Here is a 9851-nt window from a genome sequence, read left to right as displayed (position 1 = left end):
TTAGGAAGCAACTCAAGGTACAGCTGTGCCAACAGATCTTAAGAGGAGATGGTGGGGAGGAGGTAGGGACAATGATGAGCAGGCTGAAGGTGATCAGTGTTTAGTTAACACTGATAGTGTTAAACATTCCATTATTAGTAATTTCTGCTAATAGATTAGAGGCAGATGGACTTCTGTGATGGGAGTTAGTGCCCCAGACCACTGGCTTGATTGTCAATAGCAGCAGTTAAACTCTGGGCTATTTTAGTACTTGATTGCAGTACTGATTCAAAGAAACAAATTAATCATATTGGATGTTACTATGCTGTAGCTGATGAAAAACTTTCAGTTGAAGATTTTATGTTCTCTGCAGACAGGAATGGGGCCCCATTTTTGCAATGGCATTCATGCTGTGAACCTCTGAGCGCATCTCTATTAGTCAAAACAGAAGTGGAAAAATGACAAAGAATGAGGAGTATTTTGAGGGCTTTTTGGTGTAGATATTGTCTTAGCACTACTCTGTAGCTGTCATCATTGAGCTATAAAAGAAAGATAAACTATCAGATTTTGGAAAGTAAGTGAGCTGTAAGACCTTAGCAGATCACAGCCACAGAAGACAGTCTGTGCTGATGCCAAGTTGTCCTTGTTCCTTTCTTATAGGTGACATGCTCACTTTTCCATCTTCCATCACAGTTTTTGCTCATTTTATTTCCCAGTACTTCTACTTCTTTTCTATAAATAGAGTTGTTGCCCACCAATAAGTCAGTGTAGTATAATCTCATAATTGTTTCTTTTACTGTGTTTCTTTCGCTTCTGTTGTACTGACAAGCATAAAGCTTTGCAAGGATTCAGGTAAATATTATGAAAAAAGCAGACTCTTTTCCATAGAATGTATTCTGAGGCCTGTGAAAGAAAATAAAATTAACCTGTGTGTCTATGTATTCTCTATAAATTGTTTCTCAATTACTTTTATGATCAAGTATGGGGGTCCACACTACTTAGCATCTTTTTTAGAACCTGGGTGATAGGACAAATCTGCACCATTTCCAAATTAGAAGGTCATACAAAATTGGGAGGAGTGGTTGATACACCAGATGATGGTGCTGTCATTCAGATGAGCCTCAGTGGGCTGGTGAAATGGGCTGTGATCAGCAAAGGGAAGTGCCAAGTCCTACATCTGAGAAGGAACAGCCTTAGGCACCAGTACATGCAGGGGGCTGACTGGCTGAAAAGCAGCTCTGCAGTGGAGTAGACCTTGGGGTCCTGACAGATCATGGGGTGACAGTCAGCAGTGCACCCTTGGGGCAAAGAAGGCCAACAGAATCCTGGGCTGTGTTAGGAAGACTCTTGCCAGTGAGCCAAGAGTAGTGATGCTTCCCCTCTACAGAGCTGGAGTGCTGTGTCCAGTTCTTGGCTCACTTCCAGGAGTGAGCAGAGCAAGAACTGTGAAGATGCTTAAGGGACTGGAGCCTATCTACTGTCAGGAGAGCCTGACAAAGTCAGGACTGTTCAGCCTGAACAGAAGGCTTGAGTGGGCTCATTTATATATAAACCTATATAAATGCCTTTAGGGGAGGGAATACAGTTGGAGTCAAACTTCTCAGTGGCAACCAGTGATACAAGTGACAATGGGCATAAGAAAACACCTTTCATTGTACATATGGTGCAATATTGGAGTAGGTTGTCTAGAGGGATTGTGGGGTATATGGCCATATTGAGCCAAAACTTGGCTGGGCACATCCCTGAGCAACCCTGCTCTATGTAACCCTGCTTAAGCAGTGGGTTGGACTGGATGCTCGCGAGCTCCTTTCCAACATAAATGATTCTGGGAACACAAACAGAAGCAATAATTAGGTGGAGCTTTGGGAGAGAATATTTGGATTTATATTATGTAGAGATTCATGGTAGAATACGTCAGAATATATCTATGAACAATGAGCTTAGTGTCTCTTTCACTCTGTATACAGTTAATTTAGTGTATGTCTTATTTCTTTTATCCTTCATCCCTTATGTCTTTGCTGCAGTCTGATTTTTGTGCTAAGAGGGGAAAACTAGTATGAAAAAACAGTGCTAGAACTGAACTCCTGCAGTTAAAGAAGGGGAAAAATAGTGAATGGGTGAAGGGAAAGAATGTCTGGCACAGCTGTTCCCAAGAGCTTTTGCTCACCTTGAGCAGAGCTAATAAATATGACAGGAGCATTAAAGGATTATTCATCTTTTGATTTTAATGTAAGGTTAAATGTATCTAAATGCAAATGTTTTTATCCAAAGACACTTAGTTTCAGGATAATTCACTGAACTGTGAATTAAAGAAGGTTTTAAGACTCTAGATCTTAGGCAAAATGCAGAAAATCATCTAATATCTGTTACAGAGTTTTTCATCTATACATCTTGAATTGTTTTGTAAATGAATGATAATATTTTTTAATGGGGGTAAATCAAAGCAGACAGAAATTTGAAGAAATTGCTGGTATTGCCTGGGTGCATGAAGGTAGAGCCAAAAGCAGAAAACTGATTTCTGAGCTCCACTGTAGCTGGTTCTATTTGATGAAAAGGTTTTCCTTTCCTCTTTACATGCTTTGTTCTGAAGTAAACATGAATTGTCTTGCACCTCACATGCTATGCTCTTAAAGCCAATATTTCTCCTAGGATTCAGCCTCTCAAGTGTAAGGGACAACTTGTTTCTGTGCTTTTGGAGTGGGGGACCAAGCACCTTATGGCTAAAACAACTCAGGGATTAATGTTCCTAGATTTTCTGTGGTAGAAAGAAAGAAATTGTGACAGCCTGTCAGGGCTGGAGCTGGAATGATGACAAATATTTAATCTCTTTGCAGTTTTGAAATCTATCTCACTTATTTAGGGGGATAAATGAGTCTTTAGTAAATTTGAATTTTTTATTATTTGATTGGTTTTTAATATTTGAATGTTATCTTTAATATAAATTGAAAAAAAAATCAGAATAAGTTAATCGGAATAATAATTAAAAATATACTTAGAAAATGTTGTTTAAACAGTAGAGTTTTATGATTTTTTTTAAAGATGCTTTTTCACCCTTAAACCATTTGATGAAATTAAATTGAAAAATGCTGCAGTGTTGCTAAATATCACCTCGAGTGTACAACTTCACACAGTTCTGCTTAAGTTACTGGCATGATACTTGGACAACTGGGTACTTCAGAGGACATCAATTCTGCTGCTTTGCCTGTCCCCTCATGAATTTTTTACTCTTGTGGATTGATTGTGACAAGCACTTATAGTTTATCTGTGCAGGTGGAGTCAGTGGCTAATTTTTTTTAATTCCCTTTTGGAGCAGAACATGCTTGCCTTCTCCCTTGTTCCTTCAGTGGTCTATTTCTTCCTTCGACCTGTCTTTTGCTCTGAAGAACAGGAACACTGATGCCAGTCTATGAAAGTTACATATTACAAACAACATTTCTGTGGAGATGGAAAGTGTACCAGTAGAAGAAGCATTTTAAAATGTTCTTGTTTCTGCCAAGTGAAGAAACTTGCAGGGTTTGTGAATCTGATGCTTGGGAGTCCTGTTCAGGGCAGGCTGGCAGTTTCCCTCTGCTGTGCAGGTTGTGTAAGCCTCCTCTTCCTCTTGCACAGGGTAGGAACAGTATTGGTTCACTGCTTCAAGTATCCATGTGAGACTTGTGACAAGAAACGGTGTTCAGGATGGGTTTTGATATCCTAAGCCAGACAAAAGAAGTGGAATCCATGCAGGGATAGAACATTCCATTGAATACTCTAGATATTCATCCAAAAACTGATCTAGTACTCATTCAGAATTGGAAGACTGGAAACAGATGTGAAAATCCAGCTTCATATCAGACTGCTACCTTTATTAAAAAACCCAAAACATAGAAAAAGGAAATTTTATGCCCTTTTCTGCTCCATTCTTTTGCTAATTCTATCTTTGGTGCAGTTTTGTTCATGTTCCTGCGAGAGGTTGTGGTCCCTGCTTTTCCTTTCACATTGGTTGTATGTTCCCAGCTTTTTTCCTTTAATTGGTACATGTCTGACTATAAGGTGCTGAACATCCATGTGTGTCCTTAGAACTAGCCCCCCTCCAAAGACACACGCACATGCTCCACCCCTCTGTGGCATATTTCAGCTCAGATCCTGAAAGGCTGGCCAAAAGGAAGGGGCAGAGGGGGGGCTACAACAAGAATATGAGTCTGGAGGAGATGGATACTTTTTTCCATTGCTTTCTGACAGAAATCCCATGCTATGTGGCATAGTTATGTAAAACTACAGTCCAGGATCCCAGTCCTTTACCAGGGAAGTCTACACTGTGGAAGAGTGGCAACATATTAATTACTATTGTGAATGAGATTGAGGTGTACAAAGCCTGATTCTGGCAGTCACATGTCATTACCCAACACAGAGCTGGGGAATCTGGAACTTCTTGTGTTTCTTTCTTTCCAGTTAACGCAAAGATGAAATGACGGTCAAGGAATTGTCTTGCACATTAGAGAGAACAACTCAAATTTTAGAACAGGAAGATGGAGAAAAAAATGTTTCAAGCTGGCTTTAGCTGATCCATCTAGGAAGGTAAATTGCTACCTGAACTTTCATATTTATTTTCTTTTTCTGTCCCATATTTCCACACTCCTGGTATTGAATGATTATTCAAAACCTTATTATTCATTAGTGTTCATGTGAAAAGACAGTAAATCAAAATTTGTGGGATAATGTTTTGTCTCATAGTTTTTATTTTTAAGGCTGATGCTGACAGGATATAGGTATGGGATTAGAAAAGTAAAAAGGGAATACAGTATGTGTATGTTCAAGATGAAACATATGTTATTCATTATATCACATTGTCTTGGAACAGGTCCAGATTCTCCCATTATATTAAGTAGAGCATGAGTGAAATTACCAACTAGCCCTTCCAAAATTGTGGAGGAAGAAATTTGCATAAACCTCTCAAAAATACTCATGTATCTTGTTCTTTTTTTTTTTCATTTTAGCTAGCTGAAGTGTTGGAACCTGTGTTTTCTAACAATTTATGAGAGGTAGCTGAAAAGCAAAAACTTGGTGGACTTTTTTAGTGGATTTTTCAGATTTACTCAGTGATTGTCTTCCTACCGACAGCCTACTGGGTACATTTTCTTTTCCCGACTGCCTTTCCAAGTCAGGGCTCTTTTCTTGATGCAACTTTTGGTCTACCTAATGCCTAAAACTAGCTTATAAAGGCACTATCAATGTTTTCTAATGTACATGCAACTTGACCTAGAATAGTAACACTGAAATTGCATTTTATATATGTCAGGAATCATAAAGTGAATTGTATTATGGTCTGATTAGAAAACTCATGAAGTCTGTATTGACAACTTTAATATAAAATCAGTGGTCTTGCATCCTTACAGTGAATGTTAGATCTGTTTTTGTTACCAATTCAAGATGATTGGTCCTAGGACAGAGGACAAATGAGATTCCTAAAGAAAATACCATGTCATGGCAACACAATAAAAATCTAATATTGAAGAGTTTAATGTGTATGAGTATTGGGACAACATGATGTACCCCATCAGCTCATACATTAAAAAATCCTGAGATTATAAACTTCCAGATGGCATGAGAAGTGTTTTCATAGCATGGCTATATGTTTAAGAAAACATATAGTTCATTTAACTACAGTATTGAATTACTGGCATTTCCAAGCAATACTAGAAATCATGCCATGGAGGCAGAAAATAAAAAATAAGAGAATGTCATATGGACCAAAGAGGACTATTTGCTATTGATCATCAAAGGGGTATTAACAGGTTCTTCATATGGAAGCTAAGAAAAGACAGCCAAACAGAGGGAGTAGTTATGTAAGAGTATTTAACAGCACTTTCATTTTCCAGAGATAAAATTAGAAGTGCCAGACTGTTCAAAATTTGCCTCTGCTTGTCAACTTTCTATGAGGACCACATTTCAGAGGGTCATTTTAATCAAAATGAAAGACACATCCTATTAGGACAGATTTGCTGACAGATTATTAAGATGAATTAGTAGCATATACTTGTCCCAGATGCCTTGTTGATGTCAGTTAGTAGGAGGCATTGGGAGGACTTACAGTCTATGCTTTGCTCTTTAAAAGCAATTTACAATCAAAGTTAGGAATTCAAACTAAGTGAGAAGAACTTAATCCTAGAGCTGTCACTAGGCATTATTTTCAGATTCCTGACACATCTACATTAAAACAGTTTATATGTAGGAATTAATAGGATCTAGGCTATTTCATTATGTAAAACAATCAACTGTTTTTGCTAGAACAACCACATATTCTCTGTGTGGAAGAGGCAGTGATATAATAGAATTGAGCTTCTAAGTTGGGTACATTTACAAGTTTTTGTAATACATATTAAAATAGTTCTGAGGGACTGTTTTTATCTTGGACAGCAGCTGGTGGACCTTTGGTCTGTCTATAGAGCATGTAGGCTTTGATGGTTAGTGCTGTCTTGCTCCCTCTCACACCCTAATTCAAATTTATGTTGACACTTTTTTGTCTCAAGGCAGTGAATATTATATTGTAATTAACTATGGAAGCTGGAATATTTGACAGGTATTTAATAACAAGTTGCCACTTTCAAATATGATCAGTACGCTGCCATGTTTGAGGAAAGATCTCATTGCTGCATCTCCAATTAGAAGCAAGAAGAAAAAGGCTGTTGAATCTGCCTTATGAAAGTTTCAGGTGTTTTACCTGCTTAATTTTCCCCAAGCACAGACCTTCAGGCTTATTCACTAGAATAGCTATGAGTCAATATTAGAAACTCCTGCATTAGGGGAACATTTCTCTAGGTATGTGTGTCTCTCCAAAGAATACAAAACAAGAGCAGATATTTATTTCAGAACACATCAATTCTCATCCATTTTAGAATTGGCCATGTGGCACTTTTTTTTTTCTCTTAGAGAACTAGGGAAAATGAAAGGTCTGTACAGTCAAAACAGAGTTGCTAAAAGTACATATACATAAGAGAATGCTTAAAAAAAAAAAAAAAAGAAATTAATTAGCTTCTAGGAGTATGTGAAGGAAGAAGATTCTGGGTAGAAGGCATGCTAATACAGTACCATCATCTTTATCCTATGTTTTGTGCAAGATGTCTTTTTGCAGTGGTATCCCTGTAAGCTTGTTGGAAATACTGCTGCATCCCATAGTACTAATACTCACATTTTCCCTTCAAAGCAGGGCACGAAGGCAAGCTTTAAGAGCACAACTCCCAGGGAAATTGTGGTGCTGCTTGGTCTGGAATGCATATCTTAAGTTCTCACTGTGGTCCTTACTAGTTCTGTGGAGGACTGTCTGCACATCAGGAGTCAAGGGAAGCATTTGACAGGTAGGATCCTCCCTTGGAGCATTCTGCTTCCATCTTCCATCCTTTTGCAATGAAATTGCAGTACATGTCTTTCTGATTTCTCTTCTAAATATGAAAAGTGGTCTGTCAGGAACTGCTCAGTTGTTTCTGATAACTCCAACCCTATGCTAATCATAACTCTGGCATGGTGTTTCTCCATCTGTCTGGAAGAAAAGAGCATGGGAGGAGGGGGTGGCGGCGGTGGGGAGGATACACTGATGCTACAGTGAGATTTCATTGGCACACCGTCACACATAGTTATTGTGATTAATGATTCCCCTCAGTGGCTTAGTGTATCCTGATGCAAAAAATAAAAGGAATGGCATGCAGTGTTTACCTTGCCTTTCCCTATCATGGTACCTGAGAATTCTCTGCCCTTATTGGGGCTGCACTGTCTGTATCTTAGCTAGATTTGTAGCATATTTATTTTCTACAGGCAACAAAGCTCTGTCTTCTCTAGAGATGTACTGGGGATCATGCTTCTTCACACAGAAGTTCTTTAGCTTCTGTTTTGTTGCCTGTTTCCCTCACAGTGGAGGCTCTAATTTTTGTTGCTGCATTGATGATCATCTTTGGAAAAAACCAAGTCTAGTAGAACATAGTAGAAATTAAAAAAAGGTATTACATTTTTTTATATTGTCTTCTTTCATGGCAAACAGAACTTGATTCTGATGCCTTCTTTACTAAGGCTCAACACAGGACCTTTCTAAAGTTAGAGTGAAAAGAAAGTGTACTTTGCACAAAAGAAATTGTGGAGAAAGCAATCAGTGTGGTAGGAGAGTGTTGCTTTTATGGCATTTGTGATGGAATGAAATACAGAGACCAAACATTCAATGATGTGAAAGGCTATGTATGAAGTGCTATTACTGTCACCATGATGACAGAATGCATGTTGAAATTACCTTTACAGGAATAGCAACAAATGATCTCTCTATCTTCCCCTCCTACTCATCCAAAGCTCTCCAGGCTGCATTCCTAATCAACGAAAAGCAGGCATCCCACACCCATGCCAAGAGGAATAACCTGAGCGTGCAAGCTCTGCTTTGGATTAAATGTTAAAGTCATGTGCCCTATATTGCCAGGTTATAAGAATTGAAAAGGCAGCAATAAATTCAGTTATAATTCTCTATATCTACTCTCATGTCCTGTTACTCAAATTCCAGTGTTGCAAACAAAATTCTCATTAAGTGCTAATGATTATAATCATACAACTCTTTATGGCATATCATTGTCAATAATTACATACACATGTTCTTAAGCTGGAATCTTTCTTTATTAAAAATACATTTCCTTTTAGGGGCTTCAGTCACTTGAATGTGGAGTGAAAATAAATTAGGCTGTAGCAGGCGTTGCAGCTATAGTTACTACTTCTTCCATTATTGCAAGTTATTATAAGCTTGTATGATTGAAACTGCTATAGATAAGCATGCAATAATATTTTCACTGTCACCATGATCACTGGCTGAGATAAGAACTTGATGTTCTATTTTTGTTCTGGATAGAGAAAAACAAGGAGGGGTAAATGGGGGGGAAAGGGCTTCAAGTCTTGCAATGATATGCAAGGAAAAAAAATTTCCAAGCCTAAAGAAGGCCCACACATACGTCAATGATGCCACGCAGCTCTCAGAGGATTTAGTGTTAAAGGGACGTCTGCTAATTTTATTTGCAAGAGAGAAGAGAAGGCATGCACATTCAAGATACTTGTTGTATCATTTTTAAATCAAGGCCATCTTTTTCTCGGTGGTAAACGTGAAATGTTTTTAAAGGCCAGACTTAGCATAAAATCTATTGGTTGCTATGGAGACCACTTACCACACAGGACTGCACTCTGTGTTCAACTCTGTGATTTTCTCTATTCAAAGGTTTGCCATTGTCAAAAAACAAATTAGTTTTTCAGTTGTTTATTACAAAGTTTATTATGAGAAAGGTAATAAATAATACGGTATTTTATTCATGTGTGGATAGGTGCCATGTGTGAATTAACCAGGACGCTATTCCTTGAATTTGCTATTTTAAAATAATTATAGCAAAATTTGCTATTGTTAGAAAATAAAACAGATTTTGATTATTCTGTGTAAATGAACATGAAGCAAAGCAGGTAGTTGGAAGTCTGATCCTAACAAAATTACATGGTAATACAGCTTTTCACACCTACACAGCACTTAGTAACAAAGCACGGAAAGAGAAAGAAAGATTAAGCCCTGCTAGAGTAAAACTTTATACCTGAGGTGCATTACTTCTCTCTTTATGAAAGGAAGGGTAGGTTCAGGACCCTGTGCTCACTGAATTATTCATGCTGTCTTTTGCATCTCAGATCTTTAGGGTTGAAAGTGGTAGAGGTTGTTATTAGCAGAAGCACAAATCTAACTAGGTACAGCAGTTCAGTGAAAATCTGTTCAACTGTTTCTCCTGAAGTGTTTGTCTAATTACAACAAATGCTTTCTGCCAAACTGTCCAGCACACCCACCCCTGAAAAGAACACATTCAGGGAGGATGTGCAAAGTGTTTAATTTGGAATAT

General features: G+C 38.0%; 1 long non-coding RNA gene across 1 annotated transcript in view; it reads left to right on the top strand.

Moving 5' to 3' along the window:
- The first annotated feature begins 7195 nt into the window (after positions 1–7195).
- LOC140683969 (uncharacterized) overlaps positions 7196–9851 on the top strand; it is a 116923-nt gene continuing 114267 nt past the window's right edge. Inside the window, exon 1 of the long non-coding RNA XR_012055684.1 lies at positions 7196–7313. This is a non-coding gene — a long non-coding RNA (uncharacterized lncRNA). The remainder of the gene's footprint in view (positions 7314–9851) is intronic.

This window comes from Taeniopygia guttata, chromosome 4 (genome assembly GCF_048771995.1).
Source record: "Taeniopygia guttata chromosome 4, bTaeGut7.mat, whole genome shotgun sequence".
NCBI classification, from domain to species: Eukaryota; Metazoa; Chordata; class Aves; order Passeriformes; family Estrildidae; genus Taeniopygia; species Taeniopygia guttata.
This window is presented reverse-complemented; position numbering and strand designations above follow the sequence as displayed.